General features: G+C 43.6%; 1 protein-coding gene across 1 annotated transcript in view; it reads left to right on the top strand.

Moving 5' to 3' along the window:
- SCRG1 (stimulator of chondrogenesis 1) overlaps window positions 1-13,594 on the top strand; it is a 76,703-nt gene that overhangs the window by 26,549 nt on the left and 36,560 nt on the right. The window contains exon 3 of the mRNA XM_083457693.1: window positions 354-516. The gene's annotated coding sequence lies outside the window, so the exon portion shown is untranslated. The remainder of the gene's footprint in view (window positions 1-353; window positions 517-13,594) is intronic.

The raw sequence follows: 13,594 nt of genomic DNA, 5'->3' as shown, positions 1-13,594 counted from the left end.
CAGTGGTACTTCGGGTTACATACACTTCAGGTTACAAACTCCGCTAACCTGGAAGTAGTACCTCGGGTTAAGAACTTTGCCCCAGGATGAGAACAGAAATAGCGTGGCAGTGGCTTGGCAGCAACGGGAAGCTCCATTAGCTAAAGTGGTACCTCCAGTTAAGAACGGTTTCAGGCTAAGAACATAACTCTGGAACGAATTAAGTTCGTAACCCGAGGTACCACTGTACTGATTTCATTCATTTGTAAGATTTCTTACCTGTCCTTTGCCACAGGGTGGGTTACAACAAACTTATCATGAAATTTAAAAAAGTTTATTCAATTGGAAAGATAAGTAAAACAATTCCAATATAGGTTAAACAAAACAGAAGAGGTGGGTCCACCACCACCCCCCAAAAAAAATCTGTCAAGATTGAGAGACCTGGAATGCCTCTAGGATGCCACTCAGTGGGGCGAGACAGGCACCAGTCTTCATTCATGCATCAGAAGCATGGATCAGAAGCACAAGACAACCAAGGTCAGTGTCAATTCTTTCTTTCTTTCTTGACATTTTAATTTCATGCCTACTATATAAATGACCTGAACATTTTAAATACACCAACTAAGTCAACTTAGAGATGAGCTTGTTCCTCCATACTTATAACTGATCCCTCCTGCTGGGTCCTAAGGACTTCTAAACTCTTAGTGGATGGAGCTATTCCTCAGGGCTTGGAGACTAAATAGATGCTGAAAAGCAACTTTTCAAGCATTTCGCTAATATGAACATGTTGTAGTCAGAATGAAGTATTTTTCAAACAACACACATTCCTCTTTTAAATCAGGGCTTGTGGAGAGCAAAAGGACATTTCAAGGGACCTGGTGAATTTTAATAAAAATGTCACGTTTTGTTTATTTGTTTGAATATTCAGCGGGCGGGGGGGGGGGGGAGAGAATAAACCACATTACAGTATTTTTCCAATACAAATGTCATGTTCTGAATGCCTCTATACCCAATTTATAAACTGGCAAAGGGAATATGTCAATAATAAAAAATTATCTTGACTACATCTTGGTGGGGAAGCAGTGAGATCCAGATCCAGAATGTTTTGATGTCAGTGCCCAAAACTTTTGAAATGATTAAAATTATAAGCCAATATTTTTAATTTTATTAAAATTCTATTCATATCACTCAGATTTATGTTTTATTCAACATATCATTCCATATGCATTTATTTATTTATCGCAGAACCAGCTGTAGTATACATGATGCAGCTGATATATGGATTTAATAAAAAAAAGCCAAGGAAAACAACATTCAGATGCTGACACACTGCTCCATGCATCTATGAGGTTCCTACAAGAATGGGCGTCTCCTCTTCTGGGGTTCAGTAGAAAGGATGGGTTCAAAGACAGGCACCCTTTTGCTGTCTCTTCCACTTAGCAACGTCTTTGCTTCCACTAAGTGAAAAACCCTTGCTCCTAAAGGAAATCCACATACGCACAAAGAAATGTCTTGATCAAATGGATCTCCCTTTCTGCACGCACACTAGAATCACTTAGCCAGAGATGATCCCTTAGGTGCTGGCTACATATTCCAGCCTATCACGGGAGCTGCTTTTCTATGAATTCGCCCAACAGTGTTGCTGCCATACTTAAAAGCCTGCAACCACATGGGCAGGGCCTAGGGTCAGGATCTTTCCTTCAGAATAGGCACTACCCACCACTATCACCACCAGGAGCATGAGTACTATTCTAGAGGAAAGACTCGCATGATAGACCTTATTCACATACTTGCACACTTTAAAAAGTGACAGCTGCCCTGCTGTCATGAAGAAGCTGGAGAAGTTGATTCCAGGATGGGGCTATGACATGCTGAGGAAACCGGAGTCAGCTCCAGATCTCGCCTGCAACAACTAAATTATCTGACATTTGGCAGGCACTTTGCACTTGAAGCTAAGTGCATTTGGATCTGGACAGGAGATTGCCTGGGGATGTTGTGTACATTGCACTGCCTTGATTTCCATGATGCAAAAGAGGTGGGAAACAAATAAAGGCATTCGAGACAAGATCATCAAATCTCAGGATGTCAGCTTCTGGGCCCAAACCAGGGATATTTTCAGCAGATAGATTAATTACTTCTCCTCCCATTTGGACTACTGCAGTGTTCTCTACATGGAGCTACCCTTCTAGAAACTGTAGCTGGTGCAAAATGTGACAGGCAGACTGCTGAGCTAAGCAGTGAGGTAATGCCATGTGTTGCTGGTCCTAGAAGCAATGCATTGGCAGCCTGTGAGCTGGTGGGTCAAAATCAATCTGGTGGTAGAAGGCAGCTTGGGGCACAAGTACCTAAAACATCCCTCTCCTATTTCAACCAACCTGAGCCTTAAGAGCAGCAGGGGTGGCCTTGCTCACAGTGTCATCAATGAGCATGGACTAGAGGGCAGTGCCCTGATTATGAAACACCCTCCCTATTGAAGTCTGCTTGTCCCTCTATATTACCATCAGTTAAACACAAACTGAAAACATTTTTGTCCACCAAGGCATGTAGTATGTGAACGGTGGGTAGGTTTTAAGCAGATGGAAATTGCTGTACATGTTTTGACATGGTCTTTTGGTTGTTTTAAACTTTTGGCATTGTTTTAATTAGAATGTTTTAATTAGGATGTTGCATGGTTGCCCAGGACTCTTCAGAAGGCAGGGTAGAAGCAAAGTCATATTAATAATAAAATGATGATGATGCATTTATACATACATATACAACAATGTGATCAGTAGCCAGACACACACATCAATGCTCCACCTCAATCACTGAGATCCTCTGTTGGGCCACTTCTATGGTTGCTCACACCCCTGAGGTTTAGTCAGCCTTTACTAGGGACCAAACTTTTAGTGTGGCAGGCCCTGCCCTGTGGAACTCCTAGCCAGTAAAGGTTTGGAAGAAGCTATTCCTGCCTTCTTTTAGACATTGCCTAAAAATGAAACAAGCCTTAGAAATGTGAATTTTCCTTTATTTATAGTGAGTTGGCCTGATATTTTTCCTGATGCCTTATTGATGTTTTAATATTATAATTCTTGTATATGGTACACACCACCTTTAATTTTTACAAAACTGCAGGAAAGAAAGAAAGAACATAGCACTTTACAAAGTAGCATGAGTTTGGTGGTGTGGATGTGGAGTGATGGTTAGGCTTAATGCCTGGACCCTAATTCTTGGAATAACCAGGCTAGTTTCTTAGGGAGATGCTAGTCTGGGTGATGGGCCATTAAGGGGAACAAAGGAATGGGGCTCTGTGTGGCACCCCCTCCCTCAACTTGTGGGTAGTTGGAAGGGGAAAGGCAGAGTTGAGAGCAGAGAGTAGGAGTGTGTAAGCTAGAAGCTGGAGAATAAGCAGGCTGAAAGCTGTGTGGAAGAGCGATGCCTAATCTCTATTTGAATCCAAGGCTGTGCTATGAGTGAAGCAAGACCCTCTTGGGAGGGTGAACCCTGCCATCGTGGGCTCAGGCTGTATATGTGTGCCCATAAACCATATATCATAAAGACACCACAGTCTCTGCTATATCTAATTCCAAAGGAAACATGGTCCCTAGGTAAGCATCTGAAACCCCTGGAATCTCACACCTCTTGGAGATTGGGTTGGCGTGCAGCAATGTGGAAGAAAGGGCTTCTGCCTCAAGGAACTTACACTCTTCATTTCGAGAGCAGAGGAGGCAACAGAGGGAAGAGGAGCAAAAGGAGAGACATTTGTCAACGTGACATGAATGCTAAACAGTGGTTCCCAATGACATCTGAGGCTCACAACATACACACTCTTGCTATATTAGGCTAGATGGTAAAGATGGATAACATATGTTGAGAAGCCTTTAAAGTCACTTGTATTAATAGCTGTTGAAGTAAACATATGGGTTTGGAGGCTTTGTTTTTTGTTAAGTCCATGCACCATATGGGAGTGTCACCATCACCTCTGACAGCAGAGCAAAGATACAATAATTAAATTTCAGAAAAGTCTGTGTGTAAGAAACCAATGAGGAGACATTTCGAAAATACACTATGAATTGAAGGAAACCCCAAGTAGATGCTTTGCAGCAACTAAAAGAAAAAAGAAAAAGATTATTTGGAACATGTGCACTAAATAGCACGATGGAAGGAGGATTTCAGGATCTGCGAGGCAAGTCATATTATACAATAAGAGCCCACAGTCATTTGAGAAGTCTGAGGCCACATGGACACCATACATTTAATGCACTGTTATACAACTTTAAACAGTCATGACTGCCCCAAAGAATTCTGGGAGCTATAATTATATAATAATAATAATCTTAGAACATAGAAGGGGGCATGGCTGTGAGGGGATATACAGTAGCTGTCACTCTCAAGAAGGGACCCCTGCACTTCTGAATTTGCCACTACACGGTTGTTTATACAGTGCAGTAAAAGCAGGACAAAAAAGAAAGCTTCCTGGAACATTTATGGCATGAAAAGTTACAGTCTTTTTTTTCCAGGAAAGTACAGGTCATGGACTTTTTGCAAATGAAGCAGCGTAAGCCAGGACTTGTGCAATGGTATTGAAACTGTGATTGTGTATAACCGCTAAATCAAATGGATGTCTAGAGGCATCCCAAAAGATTAAGAAGGTTTGTATAATTGCTGAGGGTTTTGGATCTTGTGTTTATATTAAAACTCACTGACTTTATTAGGATCAGAGATGGGAGACAAGGAGATAGAAGCTTTCTCAAAACATTTTTGTTTTGTGTAGCAACAATAATATCCAGGATAAGGTGCCATTTTATGAAATATTGATTATATTGTAAAGCAGTTGTTAATTTCATTTTATTGTTTATAATTTGTTTTTGCATCCTGAATGTGTGTGTGTGTGTGTGTGTGTGTGTGTGTGTGTATATATATATATATATATATAGGTTTTTAAATTTTTAAAAAAGGAAAAAATTGCAATGTGAAGAACACATTTAAAATAAAAATGTTACTAACATAATATGTTCTAATCGCTAGTGAACCCAGGACCTCTATACACACTGTCAAGGCTTGCACCCCAGTGAAGTCACTTAAATGCTGCCAACACAGTGGTTTGACTTCACCCCCAGAGGCGTGCTCCATTGTCTCTTGAGACAGACAGATGCCCACAATGTAACATGTAATTTGGACTCTATAGGGAAAGGGCTTTTTAAGCCATGTGAAGAACACTAGTTGTTTCAAGAAAGAATGCAATGATGCAACCTCCACAGTTCAATCAGAAAGGGAGAGAGCAGATTCAGAGAGATTGAGGAGAAACCAACATTTCTCGACATTCGAAAGCAGAGACTTCCCATGCCTCAGCACAACATATGGGATATTTGATGAAGAACAGCACAAGCATTCATGTGGTTACTGATGGATATGCAAATGAAATTAGGAACACATTCTAGGGGGTTGCCCACATTTCAGCATTGTTTAGCTGTTTGTCCACCCCCCTGCCCCAGTTCAATTTAGACCTAGGAATGAAGAGGGGAAACTGCAAACAGTAAGACTGGGGGACACACTGCTTTTGCGGTGAAAGAAAAAACCTTCCTTGGACAGAATGCACATTTGATTTTTAAATGGTTTTAGTTTTTACCCCTCTCTGTTTCACTGTCTCCTCCAACCTGATGCCCTCCAGATGTTTTTGGACTGCAACTCCAAAACATTTGCAAGGCACCAGGTTGGCAAGGCTGCTCTATCATATTTACGATCTTCGCAAGAGATGGATCCCTATAGCAGTGCCCTTTCTGTCACTTCTGAAAGGGTCTGCTGAGCTAGTACAGCCACAGAAACATCAAGGATCCTGTGTTGATATGTGCTCTTGGGTTGCCAAGTGAGCAAATAAACGTCAAGATTAGCATGCAGATCAGATGAAAAACTGATGGCAGCTGATTTAGGACTGATCTTGTTCTTAACCTTTAAAGCAGAGCTTTCCAAACTGTGTGTTGCAACACATTAGTGTGTCGGCTGCAGTGTTTTGTGAACGCTTCCCATGCTTCTCCCGGGGCTGGAAAGGGGTTGGTTTAACCTCCAGTTTGTTAGTAAAACTGAATTACTGTGTCATGAAATGATACATGTCTAAAAAGTGTGTCGCCAACATGAAAAGTTTGGAAAGCTCTGCCTAAAGGTGTGAATGCTACTTCTGCAATGTGAACAAAGCACTCCAAGTCAGATCAGGGCCCCTAGAAAGGCTTGGGTTGGTCTGTCACTGTTTTTCTGTACTCTCTCCTCTCCTGATACTATATCTTTATGTTTTCCTATGTTTCTCTAGATCCATGGACTTTGCATAAAGTGAGGTTGTCCAGAATGATGCCTTCAGAGCTCTGAAGAGGTGTGGATGATTTAACTTTTTTAAAACCATGCATTTCTATGGTAGAAAATAAAATCCTCTAGAGCTCTTCAGCACTCCATGGGTAGCATTCTGCACAGCTTCAGTTTGCAATGCCTTTTGGAAAGATGTGCCTTCTCTCCAAACACAAACAAGTCCCAGAAAGTTAGGCTGGCCATTGTGAAGCTGCAAATGTGTTTGAAAATGTACAATCAAGAAGACACCACACTCAGCCACCTAATTTTAAGGTAAGAAAGAGCAAGAAACAAACACTCCCCACTTCAAAAATATCAAACTAACATGAAGTTTGGACTTTTAGTTGGTGTAATAAAAGTATTGCCCTAATATAGATGAAAGTGAAATCCTTTTGCTTCCCCCACAAAAGCCCCTGGACCAATTTATCTGTCATTTAGTAGGCTCAGTTCACTCTGGAGGGGTTCCTGTGCCTGGAAATTTCAACTGCTTTTGCCCAAAAGGGGGGAAAATGTATAGCCACCCTTAGATTCCCCATAAGAGTGAATTGGGAATACAGAGCTTTGTTTTATGCCGAGCAGCTTAAAACCTGATTCATAGAATGAAGTTGCCAGAGCACAGAGTGACTTACAAACAGATTGGATTTTTAAAAGAAAAGCATTGGTACAGATCATAGCTGTCAACCGTCCCTTATTTGGCGGGAAAGTCACTTATCCCAGCGCCGTGTCCCGCTGCTGTCCCTTATTGATGATGTCCCTTAAATTTCCTGGGTTTCAAAGGAAGCAGCTCCTCTCCCTCCCTCCCTGCCAGCCAGGGAGGAGGGAGGTGCCGACTGTGTTGCTTGGCTGTGTTGCTCACCCAATAAGGAGTCTAAGAACGACTGGGGGGTGCAGCTTGCATGCCTTGTGCCGATCAAATCGGCCGCGTTTCCTGGGGACTCGCCTTTGCTCAGTGCTTCCCAGCGGAGAGATGACGGTGGTTTTCCTTGCCCCATCCCCTTTGCTGGGTTGCTGCCCTGTGGGAACCACCGCTTGAGGCTTCATTTGGCTGCTGGCTGGGCTTTCTGCCTTTGGCTCAGAGGAGCTCAAAAGTTGAACATACCTGTGCTCTAAAAATCCCTTATTTTGGCTGCTGATCCCTTATTTTCGAGGCTGCCTGTCCCTTATTTTCAAATCTGTAAGTTGACAGCTATGGTACAGACAGAAGATGAATATCAGGGCTGGTGCCCACTCTTACTATGTGCTACTTTACAGTGTCAGAGATAGTTTCTGAGAAACACAGGTGGGGAGAGTGTTGTTGCAGTTATCTCCTGGTTAGGGGCTTTCTATAGGTATCTGGCTGGCCACTGTGAAAATAAGATCCTAGACTAGATGGGTCTTTGGTCTGATCCAGCAGGGCTCTTATGCTCTTAAATGCTCAGGCACAGATGGAAGGATTAAATTCCAATTCCCACATGAAAAGGTACCAATCCAGGTTTAACCCTCCCCCATGTGACTTTTTTCTTTTTTCAAAACAATACCCAAAGTTTCTAGCCACACATCTCTCATACTGTCTAAGTTTGGCCTTTAGCTTTCGTCAGATTTTTTTGGTTAAAAAAATGTCATGATTTGATATTTCATATGGTTTTTAATATGTTTGTTTTGAGGTTTGTAATTTATTATATATGTAATAAATAAACGATAAATGCATAAAATGACTTGGCCCCAACTTTGCTTTATCCCCCGCCCCCGCCCCTCACATGAAGAGAATCCAAGTATAGCAGATAATCTCATAAAACTCAATTTACCTTTTTCGACACTGCAACACATCTGGGAACCATTCAAGTAGACCTAATAGGTTATGAAGTGAATTGGAAAGCAAAACGCTCTGCCTCTGTAGATTTTTGGAATACTGTAGTGAAAATTGTAGATCAGGGCCTTAACCTTGGTGTATAGCCAGAGTAGTAGGTATCTGCAGCAATTTTTTTTCTAGTTTCCATGGCATCAAAACTCAGGGATCAAGCAATCCTGAAGTGGGGAAAGTGCCCACCACATAGTTTCAGTGCAGACATTCACAGACCAGTCAGAATTGTTTACTTCAGAGGTGGGGAACACATGCCCTTCCAGATGTAGCTGGACTACAACTCCCATCATCACTGATCATTGGCTATGCTGGCTGGAGCTGGTGGAACATCATCTGGAAGACCACATGTTAGCCACTGCTGTTTTTACTAAGTACAATGGGACTAAGTTCCAAGTGAGTGGGTGCAGGATTGCAGTCCAGAAGGACAAATAAGTCTAGTGACAAAGACAAACTCAGGCCCCATTTGCACTAGACATTTAAAGCCGTATCATACCACTTTAAGCAGTCATGGTTTCCCTTCACAGAGCTGAAATTCTCAAGAGTGGTTTCATTTTTTATTTCTATTAATTGTAAGCCATTTGGAGAATTTGTTATTACTGGAAAGACAGGATGAAAAGGATAAAATAAATAAATATTCTTCTTTGGCAATCACTTGTAGTTGAGTAAGATTGTCTTCCATGAATATGGTTGTCAGGGGTTCAGGAGCAGAGTCACAGGAGAGGGAAGAAACGGAGAGCGAGGGGGAGGAGTCGGAAGGAAATGTCAGCGGCGACAGTAGTCCGAGGTCTCTGAGCCTCTCCAGTGACTCGGAGGATTCACAGAAAGGGGCCCCCATGGTCAGGGCAAGGGGAGTGCCCAGGGGGACACCTCGGGAAGGAGGGGACTCAGAGAGTAGCAGCTGGAAATCCGGGCCAGCGTCCCCCCCAGAGTGCAGTAGGGGGGAGGAGTCCAAGGCATCGGGATCAGGGAGCGCGCAGGCAGAGGGAGAACGTGAGGCAGGACTGACCACACCCTCGTCAGGGAGCGAGGAAACGGTCATCCGGAAAGTAAAACGCGCGCGCGCACCAAGTTCAAATGTACAGGAGGGCGGCAAGGTGGGCAGCCCGGGTAGGGAGCCAGGTCCTAAAGCCCGCCGAAGAGAGGGGGAGGAGTCAGAGGGGTCAAGCTCTGCGTCGGAAGAGTCCAGGAGGAATGAGACCCCGGGGGGTAGTAAGACCCAGAGGAAGAGAGAGAGAAGGAAGAGGTGGAGTAAGATTAGAGTATTAAACTGGTGCACAGGGGGTGGAGATCCAGACAGAGCTTCGCCGGTCTAAAGTCCAGACGTAGGGCTGGGACGCTGAGACTTGTAAATGGAGACTATTCTTCAATAAAGACTTTGATACTGTCAGAGCTGGCTCCGGGTCCCAGCTCACCAAGGACCAACGCTAGCCGATCGTACAGTATCAAAGATCGGCTAGCGTTGGTCCTTGGTGAGCTGGGACCCGGAGCCAGCTCTGACAGTATCAAAGTCTTTATTGAAGAATAGTCTCCATTTACAAGTCTCAGCGTCCCAGCCCTACGTCTGGACTTTAGACCGGCGAAGCTCTGTCTGGATCTCCACCCCCTGTGCACCAGTTTAATACTCTAATCTTACTCCACCTCTTCCTTCTCTCTCTCTTCCTCTGGGTCTTACTACCCCCCGGGGTCTCATTCCTCCTGGACTCTTCCGACGCAGAGCTTGACCCCTCTGACTCCTCCCCCTCTCTTCGGCGGGCTTTAGGACCTGGCTCCCTACCCGGGCTGCCCACCTTGCCGCCCTCCTGTACATTTGAACTTGGTGCGCGCGCGCGTTTTACTTTCCGGATGACCGTTTCCTCGCTCCCTGACGAGGGTGTGGTCAGTCCTGCCTCACGTTCTCCCTCTGCCTGCGCGCTCCCTGATCCCGATGCCTTGGACTCCTCCCCCCTACTGCACTCTGGGGGGGACGCTGGCCCGGATTTCCAGCTGCTACTCTCTGAGTCCCCTCCTTCCCGAGGTGTCCCCCTGGGCACTCCCCTTGCCCTGACCATGGGGGCCCCTTTCTGTGAATCCTCCGAGTCACTGGAGAGGCTCAGAGACCTCGGACTACTGTCGCCGCTGACATTTCCTTCCGACTCCTCCCCCTCGCTCTCCGTTTCTTCCCTCTCCTGTGACTCTGCTCCTGAACCCCTGACAATGGTCTTAACAGTGTGTCTGTAAGTGATTGTGGAGACCAATTCTGGATCCACACGTCCTTCCATAATGGGGACATAGGTTTCCGGGCAGAGGTTGATCACAGTGAGGATTTGCCAAATGTGCCTTCCTCTTAGCTTGTTTCTCCTTTTCGCATCGAGTTTGTGCTTCTTCAAAGTCCATTGTGCCTTTGGTAGAGGCCATTCTCCAGTTGGAGCACTCATAGTCCTGTGTTTCCCAATTATCCATGCTTATACTGCATCTTTTTAGATTTGCCTTGAGAATGTCTTTAAACCTCTTTTGTTGTCCACCAGCATTTCACTCTCCATTCTTAAGTTTGGAATAGAGTAGCTGCTTTGGAAGACGGCAATCAGGCATCTGAACAACATGACCAGTCCAATGAAGTTGATGTTGAAGAATCATTGCTTTGACACTGGTGACATTAATTCGCCTGTCTTCCCAAGTGATATGTAAAAAATTTCAGAGACACTGTTGATGGAATCTTTTGAGGATTTCATAAATAAATATGCTTATGCAGCAAGCAGTGGTTCTAATCTGCACTAGTTAATATCAATGTGAACATAAGGAGACATGCTCTTTGTTCTGGATTAATTAACAAAGAATATGATTGTAAAATCTTGGTGATGTGTCTTAGTTCCAAAATACTTGAAGGATCCCCTCCTACCATCCCATGCTGCCTGATTCCAAGCTCAGAAGGAGAGACCATTCTCTGTGTCCCACAAAGGGTGGAGAGTAACAAGAGACAGGGACTTTTCAGTGGCTGCACCTCTCATTATTGCAGAACACCTTGCTCTGTGAAGCATGGATGCTCCTCTTTGGCTGTCTTTCACTAATTGGCGAAAACATGATTATTCCAGCAGGCTTTTGTTTGCTATCAGCCATAATGGTCATACTTTCTCTATAGTCTCTCTGCCAGTTCATCTGCTACAAAAACCAATTTGTTAAAAACAATAATTTAATATTTAATGTATTTTAATTTTTATTGCTTTTAATGTTTTTTTCCTTGTATTTTTATATTTTAAATATTATATTTTTAAGCCACCCTAAATAGCACATAGACATTAGAAGGGCAGGAGAGTAATCTGTTAAGCAAATAAAGAAGTAAAAAACGATGTGGTATAAGAAACCCTGGGAATATTTCTTTTTAAGTGGGGTGCAAATACATTTTTGGGAGATCCAAAATGTTCACTTTCCGCTTATGAAAGCCTGAGCCGCTTGCTAATACCCTGACATCATTCTGCAAACATTTGCGCATGACACAGTCCCTGTAAAGCTTGGGCTTAGGACCCCATCATTCTACTCAGGGCAAGGTGGGGAGGGAATCACACTTTTCCAATTAAAAAGCAGTTTTCTCTTCAAAGCGGCTTCCAATTATCCCTCCCCAACAACTTCCAGCTCAAATTAGATGGTTTCGCTAGTTGGGATCCAACCATCGGAACACAGGCACCTCTTTAGGATTCAGAGCAGGTGGGAAACAGGCTGTTGGCAATCAAAATTCCACATTAATATTAAACTAACAGTACTCAAAGCTTAAGCATGTGAAGCAGCTGAATATTCTACTGTACCTATTACTGCCAACAATTGGATTCCACCCCCCATCCCAACCTATAGAGCAATACTTTCATTTTTTGGCTTTGGATAAATGAAAATCCTTCTCTCTGCTCCAAGAAAACGCCTCATTAAATGGCCCAGTGTTCTTGTTTCTCTGCTTTATTCTGGGAACACTAAGTCACCATAAACTGCCTTCGCCATCCACATTAAACCACGTTTATGACTCTTTCCCTCAACAGAACAATGTCAAATACCTCAGCTGGATGGATTCCATCGAAGTCTTGAGGCTACCAGGCCTTGACTATAAAGACTGTTTTCATAAGCTTAAACCACTTTTCGCTTTCCTTCCATCTGTAAGGGCTGCTTTGCACATTTGGGCTGCAGTCCTGTACACTCTGACTTGGGTGTAAACTCCACTGGACTAGATGGGGGTTACTTACAAGTACAAATGTGTAGAAGTGCACTGCACATGTACACGTAAAATATTTTATGTGCCCCCCCAATGTGACATATGAATGCACAGTTGCAAGTACATGAATCATATGGGTACAAACATAGGATACGCCATAACTCCCTGTCAAGGCATACTCTAGTGGCAGGGCCAGACGCCAAGCAGCAGCCAAAGTTCAGTGCAAAAGGGCTCACTAGCAGTCAAATATTGTTCTGAGCCTGCCTGCTCTGTCCTAAAATGATCTGTGTTGACATTCCCAGTGTGTTCTTGAACCACAACCCCCACACATCCATGAACCTTGGCCATGCTGACTGGGGATGATGGGGATTGTAGTCTAACATCTGGGCATCCAAGGTTGGAAATGGCTTGCCTGGGGCTCCAGGTTAAGGAAGATGGCACTCCTGGTCATTCAAGTCACATTGGGGATGCAAAATTTCACTCCACTTTTTCTGGAGTGTGGAGCTTCCAACAAATTCCTTGGAACACATGACTACACAGATTCTATGCTCCAATGGAGACTAATGTATTGGTCTGATCCGGTTTGGATGTGGTCAGGTTAAAGAACTTGTTGACTCTGTGCCAAAGGGTGAGTCTTTGTATCAAAGACATTTACTGCAGCTTCTCATCGGCTGAAATCCATATGTAAAGGTGAGCAAAGAGAAATGCAAGCACAGGCACAGTGTTTTTCTTTGCTTCTCTGGTTAATGCAAATACTGGAATGACCAGGACATTCTGAAGATCATTTTATGTGTTACATTTCAATAATAATAATAATAATAATAATAATAATAATAATAATAATAATAATAGTTCGCCAGCCACTCTTCCAACAGGAGATTAAAAATACATTAAAACATCAGTCATTAAAAAACTCCCCTAATCATATGCACACACGAGTACACTCTCTTGCACACACATGGCTAATGCATCCATCTGTCTTTCACAGTGTGAGTGAGGGGTACATTCCATGGAAGTGCTTCTAATATAGGTGCTGTGCTACAGAGCTCAGGGAACTTTGAAACAAAGCAGCCCCAGCTCAGAGTTAACAATGTATGCCCATTATGTTGTTCAGGTCTAGGAGCTTAGGACAGGACAAGAGGGTTCTCAGTCTGAAAGCCCCTGCACTTCTGCAGTGCAAGCCAATTGGAATCGCATCTCTACTCATGCTTACAATGTAGATAAAGATCGCATTTGATGTTCTGCATCCAGAATGGTACTGCATTGTAGATGTACGTTCACATCCCATC

Source organism: Podarcis tiliguerta (assembly GCF_965153285.1).
Source record: "Podarcis tiliguerta genome assembly, chromosome: 9".
In the NCBI taxonomy this organism is placed as follows: Eukaryota; Metazoa; Chordata; class Lepidosauria; order Squamata; family Lacertidae; genus Podarcis; species Podarcis tiliguerta.
The sequence above is the reverse complement of the archived record's forward strand: the minus strand, read 5'-3'. Positions and strand labels throughout refer to the sequence as shown.